Here is a 16,555-nt window from a genome sequence, read left to right on the forward strand (position 1 = left end):
ATATTGAACATATGATGCAAATAAGCAAAACATCTTGGTGCAACCGTGTGCATGAATACGGCAGCAGAGGTGCAAAGAATCATTTCTCCCAACATGGACTGTCTCAGTACATCTTATGTAACAGTTTCACAGCATGTTTGAGTCTGTATGCTGATGTAAGAAAGGCCGTATGAATTTATAGTAACCAGACGAGTCAAGCTTTATTTACTCTTTCTAGATCTGAGAAACTACGAACACTAGTATGAATGTTGTAATGTTAAACACAAGAACATGACAGAAAAAGACAAATATATTTATGTCTATTCTGAAATACCCAAGACTCTTGAACCTCATAACATTAACACTACTCTGCAAGATATTTCATTTTCAATTTTAGAGCCTGAGTCACAGTCCTGACAGCTGCCTTATGAACCAAAGTGAAGAATGAGAAATTGCCTTCATTGACTTGAAAGCTCCAAACCACTGATGTCACAGATGTCTAACACTTACAGCCATTTGTTGGTGACATTCTCAGAACGTACTAGGTGAGGCGACAGCGAGAAGAAAATGAGCATTTTAACAATCTTACAGGCACATTTGGTTTGAAGAAGAAAAGGCAAACATGACTCTTAGACCTGTCTGTGGACCTAACTCTGTAATAATATGGCAATAGTAGGAAATGAAGGTGGAAGTTTTTACTACTTAATTACATTATTCAAATAATTATCTTGTATTAACAGTGGGGACTGCTCAGTAATATTACAACTGAACTTTATGTAATTGTGTAAAAACACGTGAGCATGAAGAGAACGATGAGAAACAAGGACACGCCTATAAAATAAAACCAATTAGTAACAGTACAGAAATGTTTTGGTAACAATATGATAACCTGGTAGCAATAAAATGGCAACATCTGTGCTTTCAAATGTTTATAACCATCTATCTATTTATTAGTAACCAGTGTTGGGGAGGAATGGAACACATGTACTGGTGTTACGTTTTTAAAATACAAAGTACGAGTAACTGTATTTTGTTACAGTTACCGTTTAAATCGATGATAGTTAGAGTACAGTTGCTTTGTTGAAATAAATGGATTACATGGTGGTCTTTTCCTGTTTCATATGTTAGGCTATCCCCTCTCTAATTTTGGTAATTCCATGCATTGCCGGAAACCCAAACAAAACACGAAATAAGAGGCTCTAATGTCAGCACACAATGGACCCAGAGCCAGCACCACAGAGCCAGCACCACAGAGCCAGCACCACAGAGCCAGCAGTGCACGGTCAGGAATGCATTTCTGGGTGAAATCTGACCGTGCAATGCAAACTGTTTGTCAGCTAGATAGATTTATTACTATTACTGACATTGTTAGCTGGCGTTAGCTGAGGTTAGTTCATAGACTGCAGACTGTTAGCCTTGATGGATAGCATTAACAACCTGCTAGCTGCAAATAATCATGCGCAGTTCTGAAAGCAGTCTATGAACTAACCTCAGCTAACGCCAGCTAACAATGTTAGCTCGGTGTTAGCCTGCAGTAATAGTAACACACAGCAATAGTGCATTCATGTAGCTGTAAAAAGCATGATAATATATTATGTAATCCAAAATATTCACTAACACTGAGTAACTTAACGGAATACGTTACAAACTACACTTTGGGGCATGTATTGTGTAATCTGTAGTGGAATACATTTTAAAAGTAACCTTCCCAACACTGTTAGTAACTAATTGAAATTCTATTACCAGAGCTCAGTCCTGCAGTGTAGTGTGTGCTCACCAGGGCAGCCTGGCCCACGCAAGCCTGCAGAGTAAAATGTTCCAATAAGGCCTTTCCACTCACACGGAGGTAATGAACCTAAAAACTGACGCAATTCTACTAATGGCTTTCACTGACCCTGGGCGTAATGTGTTGTTGCTTGTTTAATGGCATATTCCAAACCTTCCATTGGGATTTGATTTTCAGATCAGGTCCTGACTGAATCATTAGGGATGATAGGAGAAGGAGGAGGCTGTAAAGCCAGAAAGCCCGAGGCCGACGTCTATCAGTCTTTCGTTGCAAGCTCATGCATAATAAGCACGACTGTAGGTGATGCATCTAAAGCATATGGCTCTGACAGCATCACGCTCTTAATATTGAGCTGCCGTATTGCTGCTGATCCGACTTTGAGGAGAGGACACTGGCAGTGATGATGACTCTGAAGACTACAGTACAGTGACACAGCATGGGAAGAACGGTATGTACGCTAACAGAACCAAATTTCCAACTGAAACCTCGTCCTTTGAGCAGCATGGGATTATGTAGACACTTATTTGGAGATGCTTTTGAGAAAATAAGGTTTCCTTGTTTGATTTTGGTTTTTATACTTTGTGTTTTATATATATGTTTTATATTTATGATGTTTGTTGAGTCACCATATTATAGAAAATCACACCTAGATCAGATTCAGATGGGGAATAATGTTCATTTCTTATTGCTTCTTGAAACAATGTCTGATGAGGTCTGCAGCCTCATGGCTACTTATATTTAAACTGGTTGATGACATCTGAGCATTTTTGTTTCATGCTGTTAACACCACACCTTCTGCACTGGTGGAGAACATTTAAGGTGTAGTTTACCTGGCAGAAAGGAGCAGAAAAGGGCGCCATAGCCCAAAGCAAAGAAGATGAAAATAAATCATCACTGCATCGCCTTGGGCTCAGACCACAAGCGTGCCTTGCTTAAAAGCGCAAAGATGAATAGTTTGCTGTCGCTCACATGGGAACTATTTGCAGAAGAATCTTTCACTAGTTTCCCCGGTTATCTCCTGAAGCATCAACACAATGCCTCCCTCCTAATTTATTCACATTTCAGGCACCATCCACAGCATCTCCAGGGGGAGACGATGGGAACTCACCTGCCTGCCTCCCCAGAAACACATTAAAGAGCTCAGAGTTTAAATCCTCTTCCAGGAGATCACTCAGAGCTCCCCGTGAAGCTTTGCACAGATCCTGCCGCCGCCAGGCTTTTCCCACAATGCAGCAGCGAGCTGACGGTGCACCGAGCCCGATGAACAGCTGAGAGAAAACGAGAGACACGCCGCTGTCACTGTAAATAAAACCTCTTCGCTGGCTGAAAGAGAAGCTCGAGAGCCGATTTGCCTCCTCTAACTTGTGTCTTAAAGTTTAAAGTCATGCGCGGGGGTGATGTTGGTGTAGAAACAGAAAATCCTTCATGCACGGAGCTTTCTGCTTTATTTCACTCACTGTGGTGTTCTTCACAGTGTGTCAAAGTCTTAGCTGTCACACGTCCAAGTAAGAATTACTATCTGCCTGTGACGCTGACAGACAGCTGGGCTAAAGGTAAGTGGGTGAGGTGTGTTTATGACATCTGTCCCACTATACGTGCTGCTGTTCACATTTAAACATGCAAGAGCTGAGCAGCCATCGTCAGACTGCACTAACCAATTTGAAAAGAAGCTTTTTGCAGCAGCGATGTGGTGCCAAGAAATGTTCTGACACTTGGTTTTAACAGTGTGTAATAATCATTAGTGTATGAAAGCACAACGCTGATTATAGACCATAAATGGCAGACTTACAACGCAGCCCGACAGCTACAGTAAGCAAATGATTTGCAATAAAGGTTTTAAAGCACTCTGGATTAAATTACAACCGAAGGGGGGTCTGCATTCAGGGGAGAAACAAGAGCTGGCTGCATTGCTCTCCTGTTATACTCCAAGCACTTAAATGCATTGTTAGCTTGGAAAAGCGTGGAAATGAGTTTAAACCATCACATTTGGTCTCTGTCAGCTGTTAGCATTTAACGCACTAATAAGAACACATGTCAGGGGAATTTACGAGTCCCTTCGAGTGCTGCTTTAAAAAGTCTTATCAGTGTCATCTAATTCTTTGGCTAATAAGAGTTCTTTGCCTAAGGAGCTTTAGCTGTCCTTCAGAAAGGAGGGATGGGAAACATTATCTCGCACAGAAAAAGAAACACTTCGTGTCATCCGTCTGCCCTGACATCAGCTTCACAGCTTCTGGGTGGAGTGGTGGTGCTCCTGAGCCGGGTCTTTGGGCTTTCACGATCATTTTTCATTCGTTTTTTTCTTTTGTTCCTTTCTCCGTCTTGTAGAAGGCTTCTCTTTCTCTTAGTCTGCTGAAGGATGCCGAGTGAAAAACAAATAGTCTGTAAATTTACAGGCAGTAGCTTGGTGCTATGTTGGTAGTCCTTGGGTGCTAAGCCAAACTTTCTACATGTTGTAGCTTCAAAACTGTGTGTGCATGTATAGCATCCAGCAAACTGGGCTACTCTTGTTTGTGTTTGTACTGTTGTTGGTACTTTATATCTTTGTCCTGCCAAGGAGCAGACAAGGAAGTCAAGGAACGTCTTTATATTGCAGTGAGACGAAGCACTAAAAGCATTTAGAAGGCATTGCAGCTATGGGTATGTTTACTCCACTGCAGTTCCAACACATACATCAGTGCTGAGGACTGCATGCAGTCTCTGTACTCTCTCCCTGCGTAACCGCAGAGCAAATACACGCAAAAGAGTAAATCCAGCTCAAGGTCAAACAACTGCATGTGTCAGGAGATGCTGAATTCAGTCCCACGCCTTATTCAGACTGAAATATATCAACAGTGATGAGATAAACTGAAGTGAAATATTTGAAAGATATGAAGTCATCCCTCATCAGCAGCAGGTTAAAGTCCGGTGATGAGTTTTCTTTCAGATACTGGCAGAATCACCTGTTTTTCTTCTCTCGTTTGTCCCCACGCACTTGCTAGTCCTGAAATGTCAAAATCCCACCTGGAAGCAGGTTTGTTCCTTACTATAAAACGTTTGGAAAACACAAAAGGTGGTCATACCAAGTACTGCCTTTCAAGCTTTTCTGATCCCTCCAGTAGGGATACAGCTGATTGGTGTGTGTCATTTCAGGACCTACTGGTGATCAGTCATTGGGGTGTGAGGAGTGTGAGTTCCCCATGTCACAGCAGAAAATTCAGCTCATGTGGTATCCAAACGGAAAACATTGTCAAACAGGAAGCCTTCACTATCCCGTGTTTAATCTAAGAGAAGTTAATAGGCACTCACTCCAAATGAACCAAAAATATGTAAGCACCTCAGAGGTGAAAAGAGTTGCTATGCACAGCACGTAGCCTTGCTCTGTACTATGTAGGGAGAACAATGTGCTTTTCCTGTCATCGGTGTCAAATTAATTAGAAATTAACTGCGAGGTGTACAAATGCTCGAAAAATGATCATTTCAAGCAGCACCGCTGTTACGTTTTATATCAATATTGGGCCAGTGCGGCATTTATGCCAGACCTACTAAAACTGAAATGTAGCTGCGCACTGACAGTGAACGGTAACGACCGTTCTCCTGATAATGTGCGTCTTAAAGAAAATCACATTTAGACCTTTCTAATGACTGCCTAGTGTTAAAAATTGAGCAGTTACAGTATGACTCTCTTTATCCACTTTAAAAATTATTCGCCAGCAGGCGTTCATCAGTGGATCTTAACATTTAACATCAAGCCGACTGACACACTGTAGATCTGAATTAAGCCACCCATTACTTTGCTGAGCTTTTACTGTCAATTTTCAGCTCCGGTCATTATCGAAGTAGCGGCGAGCTGAGGTAAAAGATAAAAGGCTGTGCCCCCTCCCCCTCCCCTGCTCCTTCCTCCTCCCCTTACATCTCTTAAGGGTTTCTCTTTGAAACATGGCTGGGAGAAAGGAAAGCACAATAGGTGTGCTATCAAGTGACAGGTGCCCTTGTTGTGCCTTTAGCTCCTGCTGTGAACAAGCCCTCGGCCGGCACCCTCATAAAACATGAAAGGACTTGACATGTGTCCAGAATTCTTTGGCTGAGTTACGGGCGCACAGTGGCAGCCTTGAGCAGACGTGGACACGTGTAGGTACAACCTCATGCAGACACGCGGCACACGGAAGAACGCTTTTCCTTCCCAGAAAACGAACAGTAGAGGCACACGTCAGGAGATGGGCATGCATGTTGTGCTGCATTATGTAAAAGAGGAGTGAAACCTCTTGGCTGGCTACTGTAAGGGAATCAAAGAGCTGCTATAGACCTAACTGACAGCGCTCAGTCTGTGGTGTGCGTGATCAGTCCGTGGACATCAATTTGGAATTTGGTGTTACAGCTGAAGTTGTGCTTGTCTGGTAACTGTTTCAAGTTTCCATTTGCTGCTGTTGCTTTGATGGTTTTGTGGCTCGCTAAGAAGCTATTAATGCAAATCAGCAGCTGTGCTTTTGATATATGTGGAACGACACTGAATTTAACAAAGTTAACAGAAGGTTAAATCACGTTAAGTTTGGCTCTGGGGTCCACAAGAGACACGTGAGCTACGCTGGCAGACAAGGTTGGTAAACGACATTAATTCTGAATCGTCCTTCTGTCACCACGCTGTCAATTTCCCTTTTAAATTATTCACTCTTGGTTTTTGCCCTCCATCTGCCACATATTGCTGCGTAAACTTTCCCTGACCTTTCGCAATCCCCTGCGCATTCATTCATGAAATGCATTATTTATGCTACCGTCGCCACATCACAGTTATTGTTTACATTGGCTGTAAAATCATACGACTTGCTGTCAGGCTGGAGCTAAAGGTTCATACTGTTCTGTGACCACGCTACAATAACATATGAAGATGAGGACAACGCATGTTGCCTCAGTGCTACAGCGGTACATCTCTGCGCTCTGAAGGCACGCCGCTTTGATACGCAGCAGCACGACAACTTCGGCTAATGAGCGGGATTTATACGCATCTCTGTGACAACAGCAGCTGTTTCTCTCACACGTTAAAGGCTTGCTTCTGTGTGGTAAACAATCTGTAAATACTAAAAGGTGTGTACGCAGCAATCTGTAGCAGAGTGATCTTTAATGTGTAGAAACTGTGGTGCTAACAGTAACTATGAAAGACGCAGTCCTGCTGTGTGATCGTGCCAGCAATCAAATCCATCTCAGGTTGTAAAGCTGTGATACAGATAATTGCAGAAGTCCATTGCTTTTATTTAAAAACAAATATTTCGATAATGTCCGTTGTGTTTGGAAGAGTTCACTGATATCTGTCCTGTGGTGCAGCGTTTAGCAGCAGGGCTGCAACGATCCAGAGAGGGAAGGTAGTGGCACAGTCTAAAGCTTGGATATGGACATTACTTTTATTTTTATAGCACAGAAGGATGAGAATGCAGTGGTACAGTGTATGCAGGACAGACACAGCTGCATTATGTTGCTAGCACAACTTTGGCTATTTGCAGGAAGCATGCTAACGCTAAGATAGCCAAGAATTCTGAACCAGACGCTGAGCTTCAGCAGGTAACAAACCGATGAGCAGCTTCAGCTCTACCTGCTCATGTTTCTACAGTAGAATCAGCGAGTTGACCTAAATACTGAGAGAAAGATCATATGTGTCCTCGGTTTGGTGTGGTAGCCTTCGGTTTATATTGTCAAACGGTATTTATGAGACAGTGTGTTTCAGCTGTTTTACAGAGTAACACCAAAGTAATGTAACGAGCAGTTTAATTAATTACTTTCTCCTGGGAGTAATTAAGTACTGTGTAAGTAAGTAAAAGTGTTCTGTGCAACATGTGCAATAATTGCTTTTTGAGGAACGACTCCAACACTCAGCACCCACAAACACCCACAGCATGCAGCTAATTCACAAGACTCTAATGTCTTTATTGCAGCAATGGCAGTGACTCTCAAAGCGCAGCCAGTGAGAACACAATGATAATCGACAAAGAATTGAATTAATGAGTGATATTGATAATGTAATAAGAATCGCTAAATTCTTATCAATTGCTATCCCTAGTTAGAGAGGTGAGGCTGAGATGGTTTGGACATGTGCAGACATATTGGATGAAGGATGTCAAAGATGGAGCTGCCAGGCAGGAGGCAACGAGGACGACCACAGAGAAAGTTCACGGATGAAGTGAAGGAGGACAAACCAAATTAGCCAACGTAACAGCATGACACAACGATTCAGCGCCTCAGAGAAAGCACAAAGTTTACAGAGGAGTAGAAAAAACTAAAAAAGCACAGCAAAAACAAACCATCCGGTCACGTAAAATCTGAAATTAGGTCCCTAAATATTTGGACAATAATAAATCTAATTTCTATAATTTTGCCTCTGTGCACCAATACAGATGCAGTTCAATAACAGGCTTTTAGCAAAAGTACTGCATTATTTCTTTTTGTGTATAGTCCCCTTTTTTCAGAGTAATCGGACATCCTGCTTCTGTTTAGAAACTGTCACGAGCCCATGAAGATGACCAAATGCTGCATTTCCTCCCTTAAGACGCTCTGACTCACTGTTCAAATACCCGTGTTACCTGTAATTTTCCTTTACCGTATAAAGAAAAGCCCCAAACTCAAGCAATGCTCACCCTGTGACCTGGTTTTTCATGACAGTTATATCTCATGCATTTTAACGTACTGTTCATATATACGGTATATTCATGAAAAGCACCTAAAAGCAGCTTCTCGTCCTGTAGTTCAGCAGCACGTGTGCTGGGAAAGCAGGCAGGCGTAGGGGCTACGATGCCTCTGTGTGTGCCGCTTGAACTGACCTCAGAGGCAACATTTAAGGAGTGTTTCACACGGGCAGTAGTCACCTCTCTGGGGTTGTTGGTTTTAATGCCGTGAGCACAACAGTGATGTTTGCACAGAAGCTGCTAATGGTCAGAAAGTAAATGGGCGTATAAACAAACAACTTTGGATGAGGAATGAAAAAAGCCAGAAAGATTTTTAACATGTTTATATGTCTGTTACTACACATACACAATGCCAAAACATGACGTTACATATTTCCACATAGTTCTAAAAGTTGATGACACTTTTCTTAATTTTTTGTACTTAATGACTCAGAAAAGCAGAGTTTAAGTCGCAGTTGGCACCAAACAGGCAGAGCTCGTTGTTCAATGCCTAAAGGTATAGTACACCATTAAAGAGTCATTTCAACACGCAACCCAAAGACATTTCACGAGCTATTGTACGGATCAAAGGAGTGCAATTATTTCTTTTATGTAAAAGCTTTTTTTGGACCAAAGCTGCAAGGAAGACACACAATTAGGTCGATAATTAATATATGATGAGTCTCCTAATGACGAACATACCCCACGCCTATTAAACCGACAAGACTTAATTAGGTTTCATAAATTCTTCACGCTCCATAGATGCTGGATATTTATATTTTAGCCTTGTTCAGTGTTTATGTGACAAGCGTCACGTAAAAGGAGGTGTGTTCATTATAAGCTGTGCAGCATGACACTGTGGACACAGATGCTCTGTTAGCTCTCCCGTTTTCATCCTCCTTCCGAATGTCTCGGTCACGACAGGAACCTGGCATCTGCTGTAAATCTGAGCGAGTTTGACATGAGAATCGGCAGAAACCCAAAACAGTTGACCTCAGCACACAGACAAGTGCTGAAGGCTTGCATGGCTCTGACAACTGCACATTTCCATCCATACTCTCCTGAATTACTGCTGGCATGGGCCGCTTTAGACACACACACACACACACACACACACACACACACAGCTGACTGCATATATTGGATTCTTCTAACGTGTGACGTTTCTCATTTGGACTGCATTCCTGTTAAAGCAGTAATGCTTCTGCAGACATAAACACCATAAAACAATGAGCGCGCGGAGAGAATTTTGATGAAACCTCAAAGTAAGCTGTCACATTATCGCCCAGCACTCTTTTATTTTGACTTACACATCTTCCTACATCGGTGCCACCTGATTCGCAGAGAGCAGCCTCACTCCCATCTCATTTCCTGCACGGCGGCTATAATGAATCTTTTATGATTTCATAATACATCCAATTATTCCACCCCTGTTAAAATCACAGTGCACCACCTGGAACCACTTTGGCTTCCCTTTCTTCCGATTTCTCTGCCTCATTTGCTTGCATATTCTCACCAAATATGCAAATGAAAATAACCAATCTCAGAGCCAAAAGAGTAGGGAAGAATATTTAAGGCTTCTGCCTCAGATAGCATAGCTGATCCTGCCCAAACACTTGTAACACTGGGAAATGTTCTTGGTAAGAATAGTGTCTCCTAATTCACAGCAGCAGTCAATATTCACAATTTGCTTTTTGCACTTTCTGTGTTGAGTGTGAGAAGGATGGAGCCATGCACTCCATGCTGAGAGGCCTTTACAGAGTAAAGCAGGAGAAATTGAGGGAGGAGAGAGGGCCAAGCTGCTGCAGTCATTCCAATATTCGGTAATCGCGTCTCCACAAATTGACTGATGAATCAAAGCTATCTGTCTGCTTCACCATAAAAGACAGCCAAAAGCAAATGAAGGAAGACTTACAATAAAACTCTAGATTGCCAGTGTGCTTGCTGCACAAATAGTCTGATTTATTTTGCAGCAGAGAGATGACATTTTATTTGCATGTCTCAGCGCTGTCCCTGCTTCTATATTGTCAGTGGCAGTAACACATGAACTAACTGCGTCAGGTACAGACAGTTTATTATTGTGCAATGAAATAATGTAATACACTAAACCAGCGAAGGTTCAGATTCTGCAGTTTCTGCCGTTTCCAGCTCGACTTTTTTCATTTGTTCTATTTCCAATTTCATCTTTTATCATCCAGCTGCTGTTGTCAGCTGCAGCAAACACAAGCGTCCCGATCGGTTCACGTGGCCTGTTCCAGCTTTCACAGAGCCTGCAACACGTACACGCTACAGCTAGCTCGTTTTACCAGAACTCACAGCTCAAGAGCACTCAGACTGAACTTGTTAATGTATTGATGCAAATTATAAACAAAAATATTTCTTTGCACATAATTTCTTTGTAAAGGAGATGATGTTTGATGTATTGGTATGAAATCAGCATAAAAAACCCTCATCAAACAAATCAAAGAAAGGCTTATGGCCTGAGAGCGATGGGATGCAGTGAATGTGCTGATAGTTAGAGGATACAAAGGTTAGTGTTAATATCTAATTACTCTAAGCAACCATTTTTATGCAATGATGAAATATTTTCATTCTGAGGTCTGAGGATGACAATACTCCACCAACAGGACAGATCTTAGTCCACCAGCAGACCTGAGCACCACAAAGCTCGATGCACCTTCACAGCGGACGTTCTGCTGCATTTGAATCAGCACCAAAGCTCCATAGCCCAATTTCACGCCCTTCATATCTTCATTATACAAGGCCAGCGGCCCGTAATAGAAAATACTCTAAGCAGGCTGAGATATTTGTCATTAATTAGAGTCTCGGCTTGACCCTCAAGCACTGCAGGAAAACCACAATATTTAGCAGTTTCTTTAAAGTAACTCAGCCACTTTATAAATGAAGGAATGAACTTGCGGTGGCGCTCGCCCCGTGGGCAATTTACCTTTGCAGTGCAAATTAAGAAATGCTAGCTCCCTTGTTTAATTTGCTTTACACGAGAGAGCTTCCCACTCACCACTATGAGAGGAAGCTCTCTCACAGTGGTGAGCTCAATTACAACCACAAGGAAACACTGTTTGTTTGTAATAGTCCAGATCATCGGTCACACAGATAAAATACAGCTAGATGAACTGGTTGGACTACAAGAGAACATACTAATAAACTCTGATATGGATCATGTTGAGCTTTATTTGTTATATCACAACTGCAGCGTCTATAAATATTTCATCGGAGATTAAATGGACCAATAAATATTGTTTCCTCATTAGTCTCATTAGGCACTAACATGACTCAAACACACAGCACATATTGGATCCACCTGCTTTCTTTAATCAGACTGTGTGTACTGTAAATACACACTGAGACGCTCTGCGCGGTGCATACCTGCTTCACATTTAAACGCAGAACCACAGAGAGTAGAAAAGATGTTTGTTCCATGTCACCTCGTGATGACGCCTCGAGCTAAACATGGGACGTTAGGAAAGCGTCTGACTGTGAAACCACAAGCTCATTTGTTGACAGCCAATGAGAATATTCTGGATAATATCCTCCATTGCCTCCTTTTTGATTCCTTACCAGCAATCCACCTTAACCAGTTAAGGTGGATTGAATGGCGGCAGCTACTTAGTTGTAATATTACTCTTATTTCTCTTTATTGGGTCACAAAATAAACTTTTAACATATTTTCAGGCGAGAATGTAGCTGTGTAAACTTCAAATATCTGCTCGGTTTATCAAGACATCGCATATTTGCAAAAGTGCTCCGACGTTTCCAGAGACGTCTGTTACCCACCAGCTAGCCGAGGGTTCAAGGGTCGCTGGAGCCGGCGAGAACAGCAAACTCGTTTTCAAACCCTGAACCAGTCTTTCGCTGTTCAGGTTAAACATGATATATACTGTACGTCACTCAGATAACCTAAAAATGTTCTTGTTTGGCTTTTTTCTGTATTTTATCAGTGTCCAATTTCACAGCCGCTCACTTCTCCCCGACCTTTGAAGGACCCGGCCCACGTAGACCGCGGAGGCCCGATCCTCAGGAGGATGCAGCCTATGAATTTGGACACCCCCAGAGACAAGGGTGACTAGACATGAAATATGGGACACGGGAACAGAGACTAAACACAGGCTAAGCTAAATGCTAATGAACTAAGATCACTAAACCATGAATAACAATAATCAACATTAAACCAAAAACACAAACACTGAGTAACCAGACGTGACACTGACCGTTCCACCTCGGACTTGTGTAGTTTCTTTGCAGCCTCAGATATCGTCCTCTGGCGGCCATTAAAAAGAATGGCCAGTATTAAAAACATTTAATGGACTTCCACATTGGCGTCACTTTCCACACCTGGCAGCTCTGTCTGTCTCTGAACAGGACGCTGATTTGGTCACGAGACCGACTCAGTCTTGGCAGAAATGGGGAGGGGGCTGTCACCGCTGCGAGTCGTTTGTCACTGTGTCCTCGGCGTAGATTATCTGTCAGATTAGAAAATGCCCCTGTCAGCCGCTCAGACAGGTGGCCAACCCAGATACATCATGCTGGCTGTGGCACACTGCATTTACACACAGCTTGAAACAGGCGTGCAGGATAAATCACCCTTTAAACTGTGCACGCACACTTTGCTGAAACACACGTGATCATATCATTTACAGTTAGCACACAGAATCACTGCAGTTACACTCTGATGCTTCTAATTTACAAGAAGGTTATCACAGATGACCTGTAAAGACCTGTTTGTCTTTAGTTTGGCTTCTTTTCTCACTTATTCCTTTTCAAACAGGAGAAAAACAAGCAGTCACCTTTTCTCCATTCACTCATCAGAGCCTTTCATCCAAAACATGTCGGTTATTGCTCTGCTATGAAATAAAGGCCGGCTTAAACAATATATTAACTTTCTAAGAGTTAATAGCTATTAAGTCTATAGTTTATTGACAGTCTATAGACTGAAAATCATTAGCATGGTAGATTTCAATTCATTTCACTGGGTGGCAAAGAAACAAAGAAACAAACAAAACAACACTTTTCCGTTTCTTCCTTGTCGTACAGTGTGTTTAATAATTTTAGACGTCTGGTTTTCTCAAAGCCAGAAAGAGACTACAGTATCCTCGTAATGTTTGATTGTCCCCAGATTTCACAGACCAGCTTGAACTTATAGAGTCAAACGAGTCAAAAGTTAGTAAATGACCTTCAAAGTAGGGCTGCCACGATTAGTCGACTAGTCACGATTACGTCGACTATCAAAATCGTCGACGGCTGATTTAATAGTCGACGCGTCGTTTGAAGCTTTGTAAGATCGCAAAAGACGCAGGAATAAGTAGCAGGATTTAAGAGTGTAATAACGGACTGAAACAGAAGATGGCAGCACTGCATGTACAAGGATGCCAGCTGCCGTTAAACCCCGAAGAAGAAGAAGCTGTGTCCCAGAATTCATAGCGCGGCCCTGCTCAGTTTCCAACAATGGCGGCAGCTAGTTAGTTTTAATATTACTCTTATTATTCTTTCTGGGTCACAAAATAAACGTTTAACATATTTTCAGGCGAGAATGTAGCTGTGTAAACCTCAAATATCTGCTCAGTTTATCAGGACACCGCATATTTTCAAAAGCGCTCCGACGTTTTCGGAGACGTCTGTTACCCACTAGCTCGATAGCTAGCCGGGGGCTAGGTCACTAGAGCCGTGAGAACACCGGACTCCTGGCAGATCGTTTTCAAACCCACCGCCGTCTTTCGCTACTCAGGTTAAACATGATATATGAGTCACTTAGATAACTTAAAAATGTTATTGTTTGGCTTTTTTTAAGTATTTTATTTATTATTATTAGTATTTTTATTTAGATAGCAAGGAGTTTATTAAACTTCACCGAAACAATCTGCAAATTTCAATAAAATTTAATAAACTATCATCTTGTCTTTATTTTTAGTTAGCACCTTAAACACTTAAAGCTGTAAGCTAATGATAGTTATATAAGAGCAGATGCTGCTGGTGCAATAAGCTGTAGTTTTACGTCCAATGGATGATGATCTGATTAGTCGACTAATCGCAAAAATAATCGGTGACTAGTCGACTATCAGAATAATGGTTTGTGGCAGCCCTACTTCAAAGGTGTTGCTACATGAAGTCAGCAGTCTGTGCTACAGTCCTGCAGCAGGAGTCTTAACAAATGTACAGTAGATTTAATGTATATATTCTTTCACTTTGTGTGAGCATCTCTTACTCTAAATAGCAGCAGGTTAGATCAGCCCTCTGTGCCAGAAACAGTCTGCGTTTCACCTCCTCCTGTTGTACACCAGGGAGGATTGATGAAACCCTTCATGCTCCAAACAAACCACATGATAAGTTATCAGATCCTGTGAGTGAAAAAGAAGCGTCCAACAAGTCAGTGGCAAAGCTACTTGTGATGACATGAGGCTCACTGTTTTTATTGAAACTTTGGGATTTTCACATGTGGTGATGAAAAGCACAACAATATCCTGATGGTTCATCTGCTTTCTGTGTTTGATTTGAAGTAAAAACAACCAACCGTATAATTTTCAGAGCTACTTCATCATTTTGACACATTTTTCATTAAATAAATCAGGTTCCAAGTCCTCTGGGGAACGTGTCAGTGAACCTGTCAGGTAGCTGACAGCTTAAGTCCAAATAAAATATCTTAACAAAGTTGTCTTGAATGTCTCATTATTACTTTGCTATAAGCTGTATCGGCAGCTTTGGATATCCAGTAATACATTTATTACTTTGGATGTCTCATGTTGGGAACCATGATGGTTGGTACTGTTGTCTTGCAGCAAGGAAACCCTCCTGGGGCCTTTATGTGTCTGCGCTGGTCTCTCTGGGTACTCTGACACCATCCCAGTCCAAAAACATCCACGGGATTAGCTTAATTGCTCTAAATTCACTGCAGATGTAAATGCGAGCATCATGCAACAGATTAGCATCTGTCCAGGGTAGTTTTCCTTGTTGGGTTTTTAAACGGCAGCACTGAGTGGAGGAAACTTGGTGGAGTGGAGTGAATTTGAGCTTACAAGCAGTCTAATTGCCATTGAACTACAGTCAGTAATTAATTGGTCTCTTCCTCCCTCTGGGGGCAGTGGGATGTGATGGGTGGTCTGAAGTGTTGTTGTGGCTACCTTTGCCTCTGTCATCAATATTAGCACCATATCGAGTCAGCACATCATCTCCCCTGATAAATGGTTCATTAGCTTCTATTACAGTGTCACTGCGCCACACTTGTCTGCATGCCAAGAACCACAGCAGGAACAAAGTGTTTTTCCCTGCCTGCAGCCTGCCACTTACTTGGAGAGACATTTGTTACTCCTTCAATGACTTCCAGCATTATTTAGTTATAATTTTGTTTTTGCACCGAGCGACTGAGTAATTCGTCTGGCACTGTTGGGGCAATCGTTCACCAGAATTTTGAGAAACGAGCTTTTAAAGAAGGAGGCCTGCAAATACCAGGGAGATGAGACTGAACCTGTGGTAGTGCCACAGCACGAATAAGCTAATGGCTTTCAGAAGCTCATCTGAATACAAATGAAATTGAGATCTTCGAGCTTTTTAGGAGAGGAAAAATATTCCCCGCTTTCTTATTTTCACTCCTAACTCAGTTATCCTGTGGACCACACAATAAATTAACCGTTTTTGTTCAAGTTTGTAGAGGATGGAGGAGCTAATATTTTTTATAGCCAGATATATGACACAGGCTCTCATCAGCCAAGGAGGCAGATACAGAGACACAAAGTGAAAGCCACTTATCTCAGTAATTCATTGGGGCGGTTGCGGGGGCGTGAGATGGTCCACTGGCTGTGGCAGACAGAGGAATTCATTGCAGGCTCTGCCATTCATAGCTGACTGCTCTCTCTCTCTGGCAGTCTGAGCTACATCGCCGTGACATGTGTATGACACGCTAAGTACATGATGTCGGCTACAGCTCAAGAGATCTGTCTTCTCAGTGAGGATGGGCCGAGCCTGTGAATGCGAGCATGCCTCTGTGTGTGTATGTGTGTACTGTATGTTTCAATGGCTGCTTGAAGCATGCTGTCAAAATGCTGCAATGTGTGCAAGTATGTCTGCAGGCGTGCAGACTCTGTTCTTGCTCCTAAAGGATGTCGCGCTGAAAAGAAATAAATGGAGTTTGACGCCATGGGCAGCACGGTGGCAC

Source organism: Haplochromis burtoni, unplaced genomic scaffold (assembly GCF_018398535.1).
Source record: "Haplochromis burtoni strain Fernald_Lab_line unplaced genomic scaffold, NCSU_Asbu1 Contig_24, whole genome shotgun sequence".
Classification (NCBI taxonomy): Eukaryota; Metazoa; Chordata; class Actinopteri; order Cichliformes; family Cichlidae; genus Haplochromis; species Haplochromis burtoni.